Source organism: Stegodyphus dumicola, chromosome X1, assembly GCF_044657685.1.
Source record: "Stegodyphus dumicola isolate Sdum_Otavi_A_Nest chromosome X1, ASM4465768v1".
NCBI classification, from domain to species: domain Eukaryota; kingdom Metazoa; phylum Arthropoda; class Arachnida; order Araneae; family Eresidae; genus Stegodyphus; species Stegodyphus dumicola.
This window is the reverse complement of record NC_140780.1, coordinates 185,371,766-185,393,566: the sequence shown is the minus strand read 5'-3', so window position 1 is coordinate 185,393,566 and position 21,801 is coordinate 185,371,766. Positions and strand designations below refer to the sequence as shown.

Genomic DNA, 21,801 nt, shown 5'->3' with positions numbered 1-21,801 from the left:
CGGAGTTTTATGCATACATACAAATAATGCATATTAATTAAAAAAACCAACATTTATCTCACACAATTTCTCAAAATATTAAAATATATACGCAAAATAAACTTACATTTATCCAAAAAATTTAGTAAATCTTAGCATTCAGTGTGTTAGTAAATATTTCTAAGGGGGAAAATAACCAACATAAAAATGCACAAAAATAAGAGTTTATATAAAATATTTACCTACATATCTACTTAATAAATCAAGCATGAAAGTCATTAATATTAAATGCTAATTAATGCATTTAAAGTTTTTACAATTAAATTACAAGCGTTAAGTTAACATTTTGAATAAAGTTTTGAAGCATAATTATAACGCTAAATGAATATGTTTACGATTATATCAAGAATTTTGTTACATACAATGGTATCCCAAACTCAGTTCAATACTTTATTTTAACTTCAATGAATTTTATATAGTTTTTATGTGCATTATCAAGTACATTCTTTTTAGAAGGCAAAAACAAAATCTTTAAAATCTGACAAAAGGACAGAATTACAGAACTGCTGATAATGAGATATTAGATAAAAGTTTCGTGTTTGAAATAACTGAAACTAGTTTTAAAACAACATTAAAAGAATTTTTTTTTTTTTTTTGAAAAACTCCGGAATAAAATGGAAGGATAATTAAGGCACTTTTTACTATTTGTTTAGCTCGTTTCAGGATAAAATGTAAGAGTCTAGTTGTTGAGTTAAATAATTGAAACTTTATGTTATATTGATACAATTATTCTTCCTGCGACAAAAGTCATTAACAGATAAAAAAGAAATACATTAAATTTCCATAATATTTCATAAAGAATATATGTAATTTACATTAAACCTTGGTAAAGGAATAGAGTTTTTTATGTTAACAGATAATTTCCATTTAAAATATTTCGTTTTAATTTTTAATCATTTTAGCACAAAAAGTGAGCAAAGGAAAAATTGAAGAACAGTACTTGATCTGAATGCTATACAGAAGAAAATCATAAGCTACTTGGCTCGAAAGAAATTATCTTGAAAATCAAGGATAAGACACCTACTAATATCAGGCTTTTACTTAGATCTAGCCTTTTAAGTGGTACCCAAAGCTACTTAGCAGCGAAGTGATTGATGCCCTTTGTTTTGAGGACACTTCTCTCGAAAGTGGAATGAGACAGTTTTGGATATAAAGGGCGCCTTTTCTGGTCTGACAAGAGCCAAAGCATATAAAATCAGATACCTTGAAGCTGATCCTTTATTCTTTGTCTACGCTACCCCCTTCCCTAAAGTGTGAAATAATAACTTCGAAACACAAAATTTAAGGTAAACAGAACTTAAGCTTTGCATCAAATGTATATTTAAAATCACAACGGGAAATTTTCGGCACAGCAAATTTTAATATTTTCGGTACTCATACTTCCCCAAAATCGACTTGTAATATACAGCTTATGAATTATCGTTGTAACAAATATTAAATATTAAATTTATGCCCTAAAATAAAATTATTAATTAAAAATATTGTATTATATACTTTATTACAGTTACGTGTTGGAAAATTCGCATTCCCTTTTGCGTCTGCGCAGTGCTAAAAAGAATGAGAAATGCAACTATATAAAATGCCCTGTAGAACCAGAGCTATGAATCGTTTCTGATGTGGCTATGTGTGAAATTACCATCCTGGCTGTAGTTGCGGTTTTTTCCATCGTGGTGCGGCGTAGTGATGCACGGTACGCTGACGTAGAAATTAGCTGTCTAAGATAGGAAACGACAGTGGGTATCCTTTAGAGGATGAGACTCCAGTCCAGGCCATACCTACTGTGAAGCAATACATCGAATCGTAGTCAAGTATTTCCGATGGATGTAATGCCAAGTAGATCCGATAGATATGAGGCACCAGTTACAATTATCAAGTTATCACTTTTTATTTCATTCTGCTTTTCATATGTTATAGGTTAAGAAGCAATGTTCATTTATTTTGTCAAGTCTAAGAAAAGTTCCAATTAAAACATTGTAACGTATATTTTAATTTTATAACAGTTATTTTACGTTTATGCCTCTTTCCTATCCTTCCTAGCTTCAGCTTACAACTCCCTACCAGAATGAGTTTTTACAATCGCGTTAAATGCAAATGAGAAGTAGAATGGTGTTTAAGTCAAATTCCAGTGCCCCATAGAGAATTAGGATTCCTGAATATCGCGCGTTTGCCTTTGGGCTACATCTCTCTAAGCTGTTATTACGCTCGGCCGTATTACGTGCCTTTTGATATCATCATTGGCTAATTTAATATTACAGGCCAAATAGTTTAGAATTGTGTTAGCTTCTGCTAAATATCTTTAGAAATCTCTTTAGTTAGTCCTTAGTTAGTTCTTATTTCTTACATTTTGAGTTTAAGCCCAGGTGGAGGTTTTGCTTGTTGTACGCTCTCAGCAAAGGGTCAACTGCTAAATCTTTATTTTGAGCAAATAAAGGGTAATTAACCCTTCTTGAGTTTACGTTTCTGTTCTTGGACTTAAGCGATTATTTGCTTAGCAGTTCATTAGGCTCCTCGACATTATATGTAACAAGATAAACGTGAGGAACTCTACAACATTTTTATTATATCACTTACATCCAGTATTAACCTTTTGGTGCACTACTACGTATCCTACTACGCAACCACTCTTAACAACATTATGAAAATAACTAATAACGCTATCCAAGAGAAATTGATCTTAACTAATTACCACTGATTTAATAAAAATTATCACTGAATTTCGCTTAAAGTGCATTTTTTTTAAATTATGAAAACTCTTTTATGAGTTACAAAGTTTATAGCTTTTTAAGGTCTTTTACATAAAATTCTATTCATCAAGATATAAATAATTATTTCCTTGCTCGTCCCATGTAGCTATTTTTAATTTCAGAATCAACCAATTTGTATTACGTTGTACTATCCTCTTTACATTACGTAGATATAGTCTCTTTTATTCTTCTTAAATTTTTTTTGCATAGTAATTTTTCTTGTCTTTGAATACTAATAATGCATGAAATCCAGAAGTGGTTAGCTTCACAGACTGCAAAAGATAAAATCTTAGAGAGCAAAGAAAGAAAATAATTTAGAGTCAGTATGATGATTTATTATTCGTTTTCAGAAATCATCAGAAAACTGTGCTTAATGCAACTTACATAACAAACTATGAAACTTAAAAATGTTATATATATTACAAATAAAATAAATCTTCATATTCATCAAGTTATAAATGTGGACTTTCAGCATTAAGCATTATTCGTGCAAATATGAAATAGTTTAAGACGAAATGCTGATTAATTATCAAATATTGGATTGAAATGATAAGTGCAAATGAACTCATGCGCCAGAAATATAAATAAATAACCACTCACCAGTTTGAAATACAAATTTTACACCATCTTCCCCCCTCGCCTATAATATGCATGAGAAATATCCTTTTATTTATTCATTTTTTATTATTATTCTAATCAACGGCTGTAAATATATTTTTGCCTTGGAGCAACTAAATTTAAGCGATGAATCCGTATGAAAACTGCATATCATTCCGTTGTCATGATACACTGCAGCTTGAAGTACCGCGTTGCTTAGAGAAACGTGAAACACAAACACTTTTTCCTCTCTTACGCTGCTGAAGACTGAGTGTAATTAATAAAAATCGAAAGGTGACACATTCGAAAGGTGACATGGCGCGCACCCATATGTACACACACAGCGACGTACACCCTCTTCCCCCAGAAAGACAGAGAAATTTGTGCCTTTACCTTAATTTCCCTTAGATCAATACAGAGAAGAATGTTTCGAAATGCCTGAGACTAGAACACTCACCTTCTTTAAAAAGAACGCTAACTCGAACTGAGCTACTGGTGGCGAAAATTTTCCCTACGAATTATAAAAAAACAAAATACACTGAGAAAATACAAATAGCACTCAACGTTTACTTACACAAAATCTCTCGAAAATAATCAGTGTTCGTAATATCCAAGTAACGTTTGAAGAAATAGGAACTAATTTGATAATTAGTCTGAAATAACTGCAGGCTAAAATTCGACACAGGACAACAAGGACTGTATAAAAATTATAATAAAGGACAGAAAAATATATAGTGCTTATGCTGTCTGTATGATGACGAAATATAATATAATTTTGATTTCTTTTCGGCCCATAATTCTTATTCATTCTAGATTTGTAAAACTGGGCTTCTAAAAATTAATATTTTTATGCTTTCAACCTGTTTCTGCATATTAAACATACAATAAAAATATTATAGATAACTCAGCGGAGAAGAAATTCGAGATAAAATGCGAGATTAATAGTATTAGATGCGCTAGTAATTACATTTTTGTCACTCACTTTTGTTACAGAACGTCAAAATGAGTTTATGTGATGTAGGTACTCTCAATTATGCGTTAATTTGTGGTGAACTTGAAGTTCCATGTAGATACTAACCCATTGCATATTTTTATTGTTGTAATTTAAATCTTATTTGATTTAGGCATCTTATTCTGTATGTGTTAAGGTCACAAGTTGTTCAAAATAGTGAGAGGCCCGGACATAAATTAAACAAAGTAATCTCTAAGTTTTAAATGTTAAGAATAAATTACTTTTAGAACTTTAATATTAAATTAATAGAAAAATCATTTTCCAGAGTTCTAAACTATATTTGAAAGCATATGCCATTAATTTGTCATAACTTCTGATTTAAACGCTGATGGTTATTTAACAATTTCTATAATACAGCTACAAATCATTTGTCGGAATTGTTGTGCACAATAAACTGCAAACTTTACGTAAGCTTTCTTATAAATCACTATTTTGAGATGGATATCAAAAATAAAAGTAATTCATTAAGCCTGCAACAGCTAATCTGAAATTGAATTCGACCTTATTAGCATGCATAGTTTAAAATACATTAAAGAGTTTTTTTCCTTGTATTACTTAAAAATCATCATGTGTGCTTCTTATGTGAGCTGGAGCTTACATGTGAGAGAGATGCAGAACAACATTCAAGTTATGGATAGTAGCTATAAACTGTCAAGCTGTAAAGAGTGATTATAGCAGATTCATCGTACATTCTGTAATGCGAATGATGCACATAACTGTCAATCAAGAATTATTACTGGCGTGTACATTCTAGATAAGCGGTGCAAGTTAGCGAAGATAGTACTATATACAGTTCTCTGAATCACGAACAGCTCGTCTTCATAAGAGAAATATATTAAGAAGATCGCATCATATGCAGGTCAAGTGGCAATGAAACTATCGTAAAATTAACTCAAGTGAAATTTTGCATGATTTCGAAAGCAATTAATAACAGTTAAATTTTAAGCTGCAGTTTTCGGAGCTGTTTGTTGTCTTGTAATTTACCTTCCTTACCAGTTCAGATTTCTAAAGCAATAACAAATATTTTTACCACATTTCATAAATACCTTACCTTTTTGCTCCTTTAATTTCTCAAATAATCATTACATGATCATAACTGCATAAATTAGAATTCTTTAAAACAAACAGTTGTTCATTTTAAATTGTCACATAAGATTCTCTTACATGACTTTGAATTCAGTTCTTCTAATTACCTTATTTTCCCGATTAAGTTTAAAATTCCCTTTAATTTAAACTCTCAAATACTTCTAAGGTAGTACATTTAGTTTAATAAATCCTCTATCAACAACATCTTACTTGCTAATATTCAGTAATTTTATTTATTATTTTATATATATCGTAGCATTTTCTAAATATTTTTTGCTAATTAATTCTATTTAGTCTTCAGTGACCTTTCCTAACATTCGTTCTGAGAGAAAATAAGATTAAATATATTTCACGTTGAATTGTAACGGTGAATAATATTTCTATTTTATTCACCGTTACATTTCAACATAAAATGTGAAGGTATCTAAGTGCTCTAGACAAAATAATTACAAAACTGTTTAATTTAAAATATTAAGGACTATACACACTACTTTAAGAAGAATTAGGGAGTAAAAAGATTTTTCCGAAAGCGTACTTAAATTCTTAACATTTTTCTACTTTAATATTAATTATCTTCTTTAATTTTTACGAAATATCAAAGCAAAGCTGAGATTATACCTTTTTAAAGTTGCGTTACGGCATCTCATTAGCACAAGAAATGCATAAATTTAGGAGAAGAAAAAGCTTCAGTCATGTTATAAAGCACAAAGTAGATTAAATAACTTTTAAATTCTAAAGTAGTATTTACCTGACAGCATTTTTGAAAGATATCGTAAAAATGCCTTTTTAATGAGAGAAATAAACTGAATTAATCTTGCATAAATTTTGAGTGTACCTTTGCTTAAACTTCGTTATCTGATACTCGGTCGTTGTTTATTTCCTTAATATTTTTTATGGTTTGCTTCTGCATGATAAAGCAACGAAAACTTTCAATAAGTATATAGTCATCATTACTATATCCAAACAAAAAGACCATGATTAGAAATATGAATTTTCATTTTTTTAAGAATATGAGAGAATCTGTTATTCTCATAACTTTATAAGACTGTCGCACTTTAAGGGTTACTTTACGGTAATTATATTTTAAATACTGCGTTATGCAAAACTGGTCCATATGTCTATAATGTTCTTTAACACAGAATATTAAAAGTACAATTTTTATTTTATTTTATTTTATTTTTTAAAGTTTTATTTATTTAAGAAAATAAGTACAAAACTCTTCGTGTTCCACAAAGTATGCAACAAGGCTCACAGAAGTAAACAAGCAACACAATAATATCAGTACAATAATATATAATCTGGAGAGAATAAGGACTATAAAAGTCTACAAAGGAAGACATATAAAGATAATAATAATACAAAATAGTTATGATACTACGATATTACAATATATTAATGCCTAAGATAATAATAGATAAATAAAACATAATAACATAGTAATAAATATTTATATGAAAATAATGCAGCAATTAAAATATATATATATAAATACAGTTTTCAAGCGTTTGGCCTTTCCTTTTTTTAATTCTTATTTTTCCCCTTGAATTTCCCTTTTTCATCCAGATTAACTTAAATAATTAAATAAATCTAAGGGAGGCTAAGAAGACCCGAAGTTATGCTGAAGGCCTGACTGCTGGTTTCTCGTAGATGACAATTTAAGCCTTATCTCGCCGATCACATCTATTTTTGCATTATTGTCATTGTTGAGTTAACGAAACAAAGTTTTGTTTCTAACTCTTGTGATTAAAATTAATTCACTTTAGTTAGGATTTATTGGTAAGAGCTCTAATTCATTTCAAGTTTTTCTTAGCTCTTTATTTATTGTTATATAATTAAATCATGTAGTCGGTTTGATTTTACTCATCTTTGTGTTATAACTGAGACTCTTGTTATTTTAGTAAATTCCAACTTCCGATTTTATATATTTCAGCTATAAATGTTATGTTTATGAGTCAACTGGAAGGTGTTAGACTAGACTGAAATAAGTATGTGTACCTTATAAAAGAGATACACAGGTTGTTTGGTAAACGCAATTAACCTTGTACATTCATTACGTTAAGGCGTTAAAACTCTGTAATATATTGTTAATCGCTACATAGTTTTAACATTGAATGTGATGTACGTATATTGCCCTTCAATGAGCTGAGAAATAAAATTCTGATAAAAAGTGTAGCGTATATCATTAATAATTAAAAGATGCCGAGATTAAAAGATGCAAAAAAGACAAAAATTTTATTTTCAGATAGCTTCATACGTATTTGAGAATAATGAAATCAGATATTAAATGCCAGACGTAGATTTATTTACCTATGTATTATTCATAAATCCGTATCATCCCCTTAATGATCAGAACTTGGGTACTTTGGAGGGGCTATTTAGGGACTCCACACTCCTACTGGGCCATTTCAATGCCAAACATGTTGGTTGGAGGTGCGCCTTGGCTAATGGTAGAGAACAAGACTTGGAGAACTTAACTAACTATAAGGCTTTTTTCTGTTCTTAAAAAATGAAACTCATATATATCGTTCCCACAGTTATAATACTACTGATGCTCTGGAACTGACCCTCACCAGCGCAGACGTATTTCAATATAGCCCCTGGAAAGTAGTTGACTATGTCGGCAGTGGTTACTATCCCATATTGACTGAATTGGATTTTAACGTTAAAGCCTATAGAAACAACAATCTTTTCTAGAACTTTAAAAGAACTAACTGGCCATTATTTGAGAGGGTCATAACTGAACAAATTCTGAAGTACCCTATTTCAGAGGATCTAAAAAAGGAATTGTTCCTTTTTAAGCAATTATCTTTATGGCGGCAGAAGGTGCTATACCAAGAAGTAAACATAAGAAAAGATGGCTCACCTTCACTCATGATTCCGAGGCTATACAGAAATTACTAATCTGTAAGGATCAACTGCTGAAGTACCATAACTAAAGGATAACAAAGATGCCAGAATTGAGCTCAATAAACTGAAAGCAGCGATCAAATAAAAGTTTAGCTCTACTAAGAAGAAACTGGCAGGATTTGTGCAAAAGTTTGGACTATAAAACTCCTAATTATAGACTTAAACCTAGACAAAATGCAATATAAGCTAAAAATAACCTAGACAAAATGCAACCTCAGGAGCTAAAACTTTAGACAAAATGCAACCTCAGGAGTAGAGCACGAATTCTATCATTGACACCAATGATTCTCCCAAAGCCTATTACCTAGAGATTTCGGGGGCACTGGAGCATTTTTATTTCAAAGACAGCAAGTTAGCCTTTGACAGAAAGGATAGAAAGTTTGGCAGGCAGGCCAAAAATCTTGTAAAATCTTGCAAGGTGTCAGCCGGTAACTAACTATTTAATGATCCTATAACTTCTTCGGAATTACATCATGCCATACCATATATCAATATTAAGAAATCCCCGAGAACTGATGGGATTCATTGACAAATTTTGACATATCTTGGACCATGTGTAACTGAGAGACTCCTGCATATTTATAATCTATCATGAAAGCTATGTAGACAGTAGACATAGCTTTCATGATATGTATGTAGACAGTAGACATGAAAGCTATGTAGACAGACTCCCCAGACAATGGAAGACGGCGTTTACTATTCCTATTCGTAAGGCCAAATAAAGAAGCTACTTATATGGGTAACTATAGCCCAACTGCTCTCACTTGTATGCCCTGCAAACTAATAGAGAGAACTATCCTGAGGAGTCTTACTTTCCATTTTATGTATCATAACTTGCTGCCTGAGGAACAATACGGGTTACGTAGTGGACACAATACTCTACTTCGTCCAAAAGGTTACGGGCGCACACAATATGAAGCTTACCAGATATATTGTGGCTGTTTTTCTCGATCTCACCAAGGCTTTCGACAAAGTTTGGAAAATAAACTATTGATGAAATGCTGAGTTTGATATTAGAGGTCGCGCCCTTCCGTGGATTTCTGATTTTCTGAAGAACAACTCTTTGAGTGGAATATCAATATGTCTTGTCGGGAATTTTTAGAACTTATCAGGACATTCCACAGAGATCAGTACTAAGTTCCACCCTCTTTTATTAATGGCTAGTATGGAGAAAGTTGCTTCCGTTTGTCAAATAGGCATATTTTTCAATGATGTGGTGATTTGGGACCATGATTCGGATATAAATAAATTGGAAAATTCCATCAATTCTAACTTGGAGACTATCCAGCTTTTCGTAGAGGAGCATAAATTGGTTTTTAATACTACTAAATCTCTAAGCTACCTCTTTACTACTAAAAGATATTTGTTCAATTATCAGCCAATGATTTATATCTAAAGTGAGAACTGCTTGAATCTACCAAGATCTCTACTTATTATTTCAGTTTACTCTGGATACTGAAATCCACTGTAGTGAGTATATTAATAGACTTACTGAAAAAGGTAGAAAACATCATCTACAGCTCTTAAAATACATATCTGGCAGGGAGTGGCGAGCGGATGCTAAAACTTTCAGGATTACCTACACTGCACTCATTCGACCAGTCCTCGAGCATGACTACCAGATTTATCAGGTTGCTGCACCAAGTTATTTGAAAAAATTAGAGAGAATTCAATTAAGCGCATCCAGAATTATTATTGGTCTCAAAAACTGTTGGTCATCTACACTGATGAAAAGTAAATCTGACTCTGGAAGAACGGATAGTGGTATTTTTATGGAAACAAGTAACGGGGAGTCTAGATATTGTCTTAGAAACCCGGACCACAGCTCAGTCTTTCGCTCGGAATCAATTCCTATTACAGAAACTCTGAGCCTTGGATTCTGGCGTACCCGATGTGTATAGATATTTACAGACAACAAAAGTGCAGTCCAATAATTGAAGGATTGGCCACTTATCCTGAATAAGTTGGGGGCAGGATTTCGTTTCCAGATTGATCAGTTTGGTCCAGACTAGCCTTGTGTGTTTGTAATGGATTCTTTCTCATGTGAGTGTTTATAGAAACGAAAGCGCTGATCTGCTTGCTAGAGAGGATATTAAACTCCTCAGTACCCTTTCCTCCACATTTACAAGTTTATGAGGTCCATTCCCTGTTTCTGATCACTGTTAATAACACTTGGAAGATCTCGGAAGATCATGCATGGTACGCCGCAAAGTACCCTGGATTGTCAGTGCAGTTCTGCCCCAGATCTGCTCAAACGGCTTTATCTATGTTTAGGACTGGACACATTAAGAGTTTGGTCTTCAGTGGAAATGAGAAGACATACGCCTACTCTCTCTCTCTGCTGAGCCATTGCGTCTCCTTCTCATACCATCGAATGTATTGGTGCCTCTATGGCGCAACTGTTGAATGAGGAAGAGTTTCTTTACAACTAAATTGATGCGTAATGACCTTTTGGACTTGGTTTAAAAGCCTAAACCAAAGTGATGAGCAAAGACAAGATTTACTCATTCTTTGTCAGACAGTCCCAGCAAAATAATATGTAAATGTTTCCACAAGACAAGCAAAGTATTAAATAAGAGATATAAGTTTTCTTTTTTTTTCCCTCAGCAGTCTTAATTGAATACCAATAGCTGTTAAAATAAGAGTATGCTTTTGTATTCATCGACTCCAAACTGAAGGACTAAAAAAACGTTCGATTTAATTGCGATTTTGCTCATTCTCATCTTTGATTTATTCATATAAGTAACGTTAATTGAGAAATAAATATCTTTCAACTGAAGGAAAATGAATGAAGACATAAAGCAGCCGAAAGAAAATAGCAACAATCAAAACATTTCAGCAAAATATTCTCTTTCAGAAACAAAGTTTAAATCCTAACTAAGGTATTCTTAAAATGTCGTAAAAAGTAAGCCGAGAGCATAATTTTTCTCTACAGAATGCTACATTATTAATGAATGCTTAAATAAGAATCTTAGCAACGTTTATCAGTAAACTAAACTAAAACAAGCTAATTGGATATATGAACAAAATAAACTTTTATAATGTGATAATTAATTGTCGAAAAGAGACATACTTGTTAATACTTGTTCCCATAAGGGCATCAAAATACATGAAGTTGCAATATAATAAAAAAAAGTGTTAGAATGATAAACTATGACGTAAAGCATTAAGCTGACACAGAAGGCAACCTTACTTAAGAATTTTGAATAAGGATGCAATGTAAAATAAAATTTTGCTTTTCAATAGGATTGATAAAAACGCTTGAAGTTTGGCATTTTCTTCTTTTTTACTCATTAATTATTTAAGTAAACTTATATTAAAGGCCACACTGCCATTTTCAACTTGCACTAATATCTATATATATAGCTTAGCCGTCACCATTTTCATTGCCGTCACGTAACGTAACGCTATCAGAGCATGTATCACTTGTGCGGTTTGGAGCTTTGCAAAGGTCTCAGCATTGCCGTCCCATAATATCTTTAATTTATCTTTCCCATTAAAACAGTACATAACTTGACCGACAGAGAATTAGAAAAATATATTAATAATTAGATAAGATATTTCATAATAATTTATATTTCTACTTTATTTTAATAATAACTTTAACTAATATAATTTATTTATCCAATACACGTGATTTATGACATATTTAATTCGCAAGTTTTATAGACCATATCTATCATTTTTATGATTAATAAAAGATGTTACCCCTGTACATTCCATCAATCAATACAGAATTTTTATCACTAGAAACGGCTTTTGTGGAGAGATGAAGTTCCAAAAGACGCAATATTTAAAATTAAATTTTCATATCTCAGTTTGTTGGCATATTTGGAATAATGTTGCACTGCTAAAAAAGTAAAAACAAAGCGAAAACGTCTTTTATATATAAATGCGAATTATAACAGATATGCGAAAAACCAAACTAAACCTGATAAAATGTTATTAGTATCTTTAATTTAATGCAAAGAATCGGTTAAATGAAATAAAAACAGAAACTGTAAAGCCAGGTTGTTGTCAGCAAATTATTTATTTCACCGATATTCACTGATTTCACAAATGCAAAGATATTGTCTGCGTAATCGCGTTACTATATACGGCAGGGATATCATTTGTCAGAAAAATATATTTTTTCCCTCACTTCTCGAGTTGCGCGTTTAATGGAGATGTTCGTAAATATAAGGAACTTTTAGACTTCTCTTTTTACGGCTGCAAAATAGTATTCTTATTTTCCTTATCGCTTTCAACTCAAATTCTTTACATTTAAAAATGTCAGTATGCTGCCTGTAAAACACTATTAAAAATGTTTATTTCATTGCATTCACTGCTTAGGCTTTCAGTGCACAATTGAGCTGTATGAATTTTCATGATTCATATTTTTATACTTTTGCCCTGTTTTAATTGCTATAATTTGTGTAGTCAAAACTATTTAGTTCATCTTCACATAAAATATCACCACCAAAATGCTCTCGTTTAAAAATTCCAACAATTTAATTTGATATTTAGTTTTAAATGAATGGTTGAAAAATAATTATATAACGGAAAAATTTCTCTATTAAACAACCTATAGCAAATAATACAGTTCAAATATATACAAATGAATAATCATTGCCAGTAGCTCAAAAGAAGTAGTTGATCATGCCTGGATTAAAATGTGAATTAAAATTTGACACCTCAGTTCTGATAATGGCACTTACAATAAATTTTCTAGCTATTTTCTATCGAGGGTTAACTGAATTATATACGTTAATAATCTCCCATAAAATGTTTCAAAATAATATAAGAAAACAGAAAAATACAATTCATATACTTAAATCTATCAAGTTTGAAAACTATAATGAACTTTCAAATTTAATTAATAACATGTAAAAATACTACGTTTCAAATAAAATGTATAACACGCAGCTATTTTAACATAGCAATTCAAAATAATAATACATATTTTTCAGTATTCTCTCTTTTAATATGCGCCATAATTTATTTTTAATCCAAAACATAGAGCTGTATCTACAAACACGAAATATAAGAAATTTTTGCTTCTGCCTGAAAAATAAAATACATAAATAAATAAAACAAAAATTCCCCAGGCAAAAAATCTAGAACACCCACAAGGGGGTTACCGACAGTTAAATACAAGTACTCATGAATTTCGTTTTCTTTTTTAATTTAGGAAAAGGCTGGGGAAAGTCTGTGATGTATTTAGTTTTTCTCAGGTGAGGTGACGTTTTAGAGCTTGAGAGAATGCGCTTACAAAGAGAATTCCAACCGTAGACAATGATGCTGCAGCAACAGCAGCAATTACCAGCTGACATAAACGGTTCTTGAGCTCGTAATAATCAATTAAAAGCGCAGCTTGGGTGGTTCTCACACGTCTTTCCAACTCTGGATCACGAACACTCGATATAACCGGAAACTTGGGCTAAAGATTAGTGAACAGCATTTACTTGGGAGTCTAACAACAGAAATTCGCAAGCTCTTCAATTTCAAACGTGAGAAGTTTACGATGCAGTAACTGGCATAGTGGATATGTGGTAATTCGCTTCCTGAAACAATCAGCTCGATATTTAAAACGATTTAAGATTCAACAACAAATGATATGGTTCTTAAAAAACACGTTTACTGATATTTTAACAAAAGGCTGTAAAGGACTTCGGTCAATCTATGCAGCAGTTTTAAATAGCTGTTGGAAATGCATTTTTTGAACTAATTAATCCCAAATATGAGTTACGCATTTTTTAATTTTAAAATTTTACAAAATAAATTATCTTGTAAACGCTATTTTAGGAATAATGTACAATTAAAGAAACACCTCTTGCTAAGGGACAAAAAGGAGAAACTAATAATGAATAGAAATGCTGTATAGAGTAATGATCCTTAAAAGTACAATTAACTCAAAAAAATCACTAAGCAGTCACGCCTAAGAAAGATTAAAGATGGAAATTATATCTTCAAGTATACCCAACCCTAGGTCTAGAAATAGAAAATAAGTTAAGCTATTTTCAAAGAATATAAATAATATTGTCCTTATAACCGTAGATATTAAACTGTCATACTTTCTACATATTACTACTATGTCTTCTAAGTACAGACGCAAAAGTATTAGAAGAGAATTATTGTAGCTTGTGTTAAGTTATGCTTAACAAACCACATCGCTCTAAAGACTAAGGCAAAATTTCTCTAAGCAATAAACCACGGTGTAGTAAAATGTTGATTTTTAGACGGTAAATATTTTTTACTTTTACCTTAAAATTAATTGTTTTACTGCACTTGTTTTATTAAATATCGTGGGTGATCGCATAATTCCGGTTCTCTCGCAGTTTAACGAAAATATTAAAAATATGTATATTTTCGAATATTTCAGGCATTCAACATTTAAGAAATTAATTCCATGAATTAGCAGGTACCATTATTTTTATCGTTAAGGATGATAGATTGTGATAATATATGCTTCTTCGAAATTTTCTTCCATTTATTAAAACAAATATGCCAGTGTACTACAATTCCTTTTTTATTTACTTCATGCACCTTTCTTTTAGTTTGAAATTTTACGATTAAAGGATGCGTGAACTATGCGATAATTTATCTAGTCAGTCTGTTTATTTACTGCAAAAACGGAAATGGCTATGAAGAGGTACATTAAATAAAATCAATTACGCAGCGTTCTATGAATACTTATTTAAACTGTATAATTGAGAAATTAATTTTAAAAAAATATTTCAGTGTTTATAAACCCCAAGCTAGAGTATTTTATTTTAGAAATAGGATCTCATTAAAGGAATGCGTTACACTTAATTACATGATAATCAGTAAATGAATTGTAAGACCGAGAAGTATTTAACAATACGTTAATTTCCACCACCGGAGTTAAAAACGGGATTAGCAGTGTGCCAAACTGCTATGCAAGCCGTTACACCAAAGTAGCAAATAAAAGAACATCTTTAGCTCTCTTTAATTCCTGACGACTTACGGTCAAAAGCGCGTCGCTCTAAAAATTGTAGCAAACTAAGAGGACAAGAAAGGACACGTTTTATAGCAAAGTACAGCATTTATGGTAAAGCAAAATATGAGTATATGAGTATATAAGGGAAATTAATAATGCGATGGAAAATAACTACGGATGGGTAATCAAGTCAAAGCAACGCGAAGTATAAGAGAAAGGAGAACTGCAGGCACGTAATTCAACGCGACTGGAAGGCGAAGTGGAAATAAAAAGCTGAGCGCCCTGACATTTTCATGTTTCAAAGGAATGCGAACTCGATAGTTCAACAACTTTTTTTTCTTTGTTTTTTCCCGGAATACTAAATAGAAATAAACAAACGGCACCGGGACGATATTTCTATCAACTCAAAAATCATGACAAAAAAAATCTGCTCTTATAATCTATTATTTCAGTTCTCATTCAATTTATCCATAAATCTGCCTTTTTGCTTCTTAAGAAATATTTAGCTTAAAGATCTAAACAGTAAAGTTTTTTTTCAAAAGGTTTCCAAATTTTTACGTAAATTCGGAAAATCTTCCCTTGATAAAAAGGTTTGAAAAAATTACCTGAATAAATAACATAGACAGAAATTAAAAGACAAAATTACTTCACCTTTGTTCTGGCCCGTATTACTAATTCTTAACCTAACTCCATAGAATTCTTTATCCTTCATCAAAGAAAGTGTTCTTTCCTAATCCTATTTAAAATTCATGCACTGAGGTTTCTTTTGAGCAAAGCTCTCTTTTATAGGTACTGTCTTTCCACATGTTCATGATCCATACAAATTAATCTCATTAAAGCTTTAAAGCATTATTGACACAATACCTCAAATTTCTTCTTCCTATTAAAGAAGTATTTTAATTAAATCTTATTCATTTTTCATTAAAAGATTTAGTCTCTTTTCTTGAAACAGTATTAAACAATTAAACATTCTCTTTCTCAAATTTTAAAGAATCGAACTTCCCAGTTTTAGCTTCCAAAGGAATGAAAAATTTAATTGCGTATTTTTTAAATGCACAAAAGGACTCGGTAATGAATATTTCATCTTCTGCAATATCTAAAACTCATTAAAATAAATTATTAAATATACTACAAGCAGTGAGAATTTTTGATTACAATGTTGATAATGATATATTAATACAATAGTTTTCGCCATTAGTGGGCATTTACGCGGAAAAACACCTACAGAGAGTAATTAAAGATACAGAACTCATTGAAATTATTGAAATTTTTTGGAGACAGGTGAACTAATAAATAAAATAATAGAGGAATATTTGAATATCTAAGTAGAAATGATATTTATTTAAAGAACTACACTGTTTACGTTGGAGTACTTATAAAAATTTTAAATACATTTGAGTGGTACTGAAACACCAATTAACTAATTACGTTCTTTCTATTTAAGACAAAATATTAAACGTGAAACTGACTGAGAAATTATGCTAAAGATCTGAAAACTTCTCCATACTGTGATATATTTTAAAAGGAAATATATTCATGCCATTTTTACTAAGGCAAAACAACTGATTATGTATTTTGAACAACTTGCAAAAAAATTTAAAGTTAACATCAAATATATAATATTTTACATAATGTACAATTATCCAGTTCAGATACAGTTAATGAGCTAAATTTGTGCAATTCACAACATTATTCTCTGAGAATATTGAATACATAAATGAAACAGAGACTTGAAAGTAAGTGTAATTTATTTGGAATGACATTCATTAAACTTTATATAGTTTAAGAGGGATTCATAATTGAACATAACATGGCATTTTTGGAATTTTTACATCTGCTGTTATAAGGGTTTGATGCCTAAATCTTCCTTTCCCACCACTAAATTATAAATATGCACCTTTAAATGCATGCACAAGCATAAAAATAATTGATATTCACGTTTGCGAATCATTACTTCCATGCATATAAAGGTAATCTTCGCGCCAAGCAGCCGCCAAGAGACTCAAGTTATTTTTTACTACTCCATTTGTCATCTGAATTAGATGCAAAGGCATCTGAGGAAATAAACTGCGCTCATCGTAACTAATATTGGCCCACCAGTGGCTGAATAGAGAATAATGCTGAATTCCGAACTGAGCATTTCGACCCAGTTCGGAATTCAGCAAACGGATTCATTGCATGGTCTTCCCCGTTAACAACGTGAATACATAAGACCGCCCTTACAAAATCCTTCACGAATGCCTTCTTTTCTTAAACTGATAGCCGTGGAGTGCTTTGTAGTGATAAATTAAATAAAAGAAAAGTAAATGTACTATATTATACAGTACTTAATATTATACAGTATGCTACAGTACAATGTGAAAAATCCCTTAACCAAAATTATCTTCTAAGAGCTATAAATATGTCAGTAAGAGGAAAAAGAAATTAGGACAGAAAAAGAAACATAAAAACCACTTTAAATTAAGAAGCTGTCCATCATAAAATGCGTTGTCATGTTATTATAAACAAGCAAGCCGTATGAGGGCATTTCCATCTTGTTTTGCCTTCAAATACAAGGGTCATGGCAAATTAGTTGGAAAGACAGAGATAAAAAGGTACCAAGGAAAACAGACGCGACAAATAAACATGTTATTGTTGCTGTTGTGACTAATCAATCTTGTCTGATATCAGAACAAGCTCACCAAATTCATCATGGCAATTTCCAATAATGACTAAATTCCTACAACTAGTAAAAATTACAAAATAGCTATAAGGTCAAGAAATTACTGTTTTTAAAACCACATCATTTTCATCTAATCAAACTTATGAACATTAAGTATACATCTATACTAGCACGTCAGAAACGAAAACTTAATTATTTCTTTTGATTTGAATAAATGCTTTCTGATAACATACGTTTGGCTACAAAGAGAACAGTCGCATTGTAAATCATTTTTATTTTAATATAACTCAGACTTAACTTACTAAATTATTAAACTCAATTTAAATTGAGTATCGGTATTGAAATGATAAACTATAAAACTAGAATTTCAGCTGTTAGTAAACAGTAAATTTTCAATGAACTTTCAAAATTTTAGCACTGTTGTCTTAGAAATAATTCAGTTTGAACGTTTCTTGATGAAGTTATTTTACTACATATAATATGAACAAAGTCTAAAACAATCTAAAACTAATCAACACAGAAAGATTATTATTATCTTACATATTGTGTTGCCTTGACGAAAATGTTTCGAAAGCATCAATTATTGAGGGTCCAATTTAGAAACATCCCCATAGCAACAAGAATATTAGCAAATTCTTATTTTTAATTTAATAGATGCTGTATGTATAAGCATAGATTAAACTATGCTTATACATACAGCACATTATATTGAATTATGGTAACAAGGAATGAATCTACAAACGGTAACGGTAAAGAGGAATCATAATTATCTTGGGGAAGATATATGTCAGATATATGTGGCAGGAAAGCATAACTCTGCGACTTTGCTGTCTTAATTGTTGTTGTCTTAATTGAAGGTTTAAAAGATAGGAAGTATAAGAAGTTAGAGTCTGTTAAGCTACAATTACTTGAAAAAGAATAATGAAGATCTGATTCTGGATTTATGAGAAGATTTGATGTAACAGAAACTTAAAAACTACGTTTAATACCAATACTGATGACAGCTCATTCGAGGTTTAAGTTATTTAGCACTGTGAGATAAATCTCAAAGAGAGTTTCATCACTAATGAGCAGCTGGTCACTGAAAAGGAATGAAGCATTTGGCTTAACACATCAACGATTTTCGAATAGGCATTTGGGATTTATGGGTAGCATGAAATAAGTTTTCATAAGAGTTAATTATATTGAAATAATTAGTTTGAAGGCAGTTGCTCTAGAGTATCGGAATTTATAATTGATCCACTTGCTTCGAAATTACCTAAGTTCACCTTATCTTGATTCGAGGTATATTAAAACTCGAATTTCAAACATGTTGATAGTTGTTAATCTGTAACTTTTTGTTTTTGTGGACCTGAACACCTAATTTTTAGGTAAGCAATATTCAGATAAGTATAGTATTTTCTCAGGGTATTCATTGGGAGTATGATCGCAATAATATTTAATATAAAAACGCTAAATCTATTCTCAAGGTAATCAAGTTGTAAAACATGAAATTACATTTTTATAATTATATGTGTATTTTTAACTACAAGAGTTGGATTTCCGTCATTTGCAAAACTAAAACACGTGCATGTTATCGAAATTCAATCGGTCTGAAAGCGGTATATCGTAATAAAAATTTTTTATTTTAAAACAGCCAAAGCAATTAAACATTTTCAAAGATATGGACTTGAAATTACAAACAAAAAGTTATACAAATTTTTTCTTGCATTAAAAGTTCATCAGTTAAATCACTTCATAATAAAACCGCGAGGCTCATTTTAGTTTCGTTATGAATTCACGCCTGCCTCTGGAAACTGTTAAATAATGTTCGTCTGTTATAAGAATCTGCAGCTTGTTTATTTTTTGATTGTAGCAAAGAAAATGAGAAATACCTACTTAAGGAAAAGGATGATTTTGTGGAGAATGTTAAAAGGAAAACATATTCGTATTTACAGTTACATATAGCTAGAATCTTAAGCATAGCCTTAAGAAAAAAATAAGTACTTTTGAAAGAACTTCTTTATAATATCCTAAAGAGAAATCTAGGCATTAGAGGATACTATTCAAATCCAATACTTTGTTATCAAACCGATAAAATTTTTCTCATTCTGAATTTTTCTATATATACTATATCTACTCACTTGCCATTGCTTGGTCATTTGTTCTTAGTTATTAATATTTATCTTAGAAAGTAGGTAATCTAATGCATTTACCAAAGGAAAGTTTAAGGAAAATAGATTTGAACTAAATTATTAGACCCATAAATTTTATTTGCATTATCTATAACATCTAGAAAAGTTCATTCTAAAATAGTTTGGCTAGTTTAAAAGTGGTATGTTCATTATAATTTTAAAACTTTCAGTACTTTTTATATCATTTGCTTTTTATGTAACACTCAACCTTTGCATTTCCAAATAACAATGAAACCGTAGTCTATGCTTATTATACAGAATGGGGGGAAAAACAGGAATAGAATCAATTATTGTTTCTTATTCATCGTCATGAAAAATTAAGGTTAAAAATTAGCAAACATAGCATTTCATTGCCGTGCTTATGTTTTCCATGGAGGAAATATTAAAATGTGTCAATAAAATAGATAAAAAACTAGCAAATGCTTCTAGAAAAAGTAGATACATCATCGCTATTTTAATCCAAATGAATGCTGTTATCCTGTTATTAAAAACTATTATTTTAATTTGATTTTGTTACTGGTAAATTTTTAATTTAAATCGCTACAAAACTTTCAATTTCCTACAAGCCAAAACTTATATAATAAAATACAAACAGCACCCACGATTACACAGTATCACTTGATAATAGCCATCAGGGACAGTTTTCCACTTTTCAGCAATGAGATATTATTAAGAAATTTTGGAAAATAACTTAGTTCTCTTTTCTCAAAACCCAAAAGTTTCAAAGAACCAAATGAAATGCGTTAAAAAGTTATTTTCATGTCTTGAGATGAAATAACTCTGTATCTTTATTATTTCAGCAATACGAAGATAATATATATATCTTCGCTTACAGACAGCTCTTCTGAAATTATTTTTCAGTATCATCGTAAAAATCTATACCTTATTTTTGCATTTTAATTATTTTAATATTAATCAGTAAAGTTTAGCTTTGCAAACTGTCGCTTTCAACAGCAAAAGATTATTTGGCGGGATTTCCCTTTTACTGATTTATTTCATCCTTGTTAGTGATATGTAATGATGACAAATGAGAATAATGATTGTTGCTTTTGAAAAATTTTTATAACGTAAGTTATATTTATTTTTCAAAACAGTGAATTCATTAGCTAACAAAGAACGCGTTGTTGCTTTACAAATTCTAATGATGTTCGGGCAAAAGAACTCTAATTATGCTTTATTTTTGAATTTGTTAGAACAAAATTATTATTTCAAAGAAACCAACTGAATTCTTAGGAATGAATTAATGTTATTCTATCTTAGTTCTGAACACATATTTTGAACAATTTATTACTTTCTCTTTTTTTATTTATTTACTCTGAATAATCTTTTCGTATTTCTATTAATATATTTTGAGAAATTCTGCTGTTCTGTTTATAAATTAATAGCGTAATGTAACTTTGTAAATTTAGAAGTATTCAATCTGCTAAACTTATATGGCTTTCAGTTAAAATATTTGGAAAAACTTTCCTATATGTTTTGAATTCTTGATCTCAAGAAAATCTATTAATATTGGCCGTTTGAAAGCGACGTCAGTTGACGACGTCTGTGGAAAATTAAGGCATTTTATTTTCCTCGCTATAATTGGAGCTGTTTTCGATTCCTTAACTCAAAACAAAAATATCTTTAATTTAACGGAAAGA

The 21,801-nt window shown here is 30.7% G+C and overlaps 1 protein-coding gene across 2 annotated transcripts in view; it reads right to left on the bottom strand.

Annotated features, from left to right (window-relative positions):
* Positions 1-21,801, bottom strand: part of LOC118185151 (E3 ubiquitin-protein ligase PDZRN3-like) — a 290,073-nt gene that overhangs the window by 204,469 nt on the left and 63,803 nt on the right. The window lies entirely within an intron of this gene.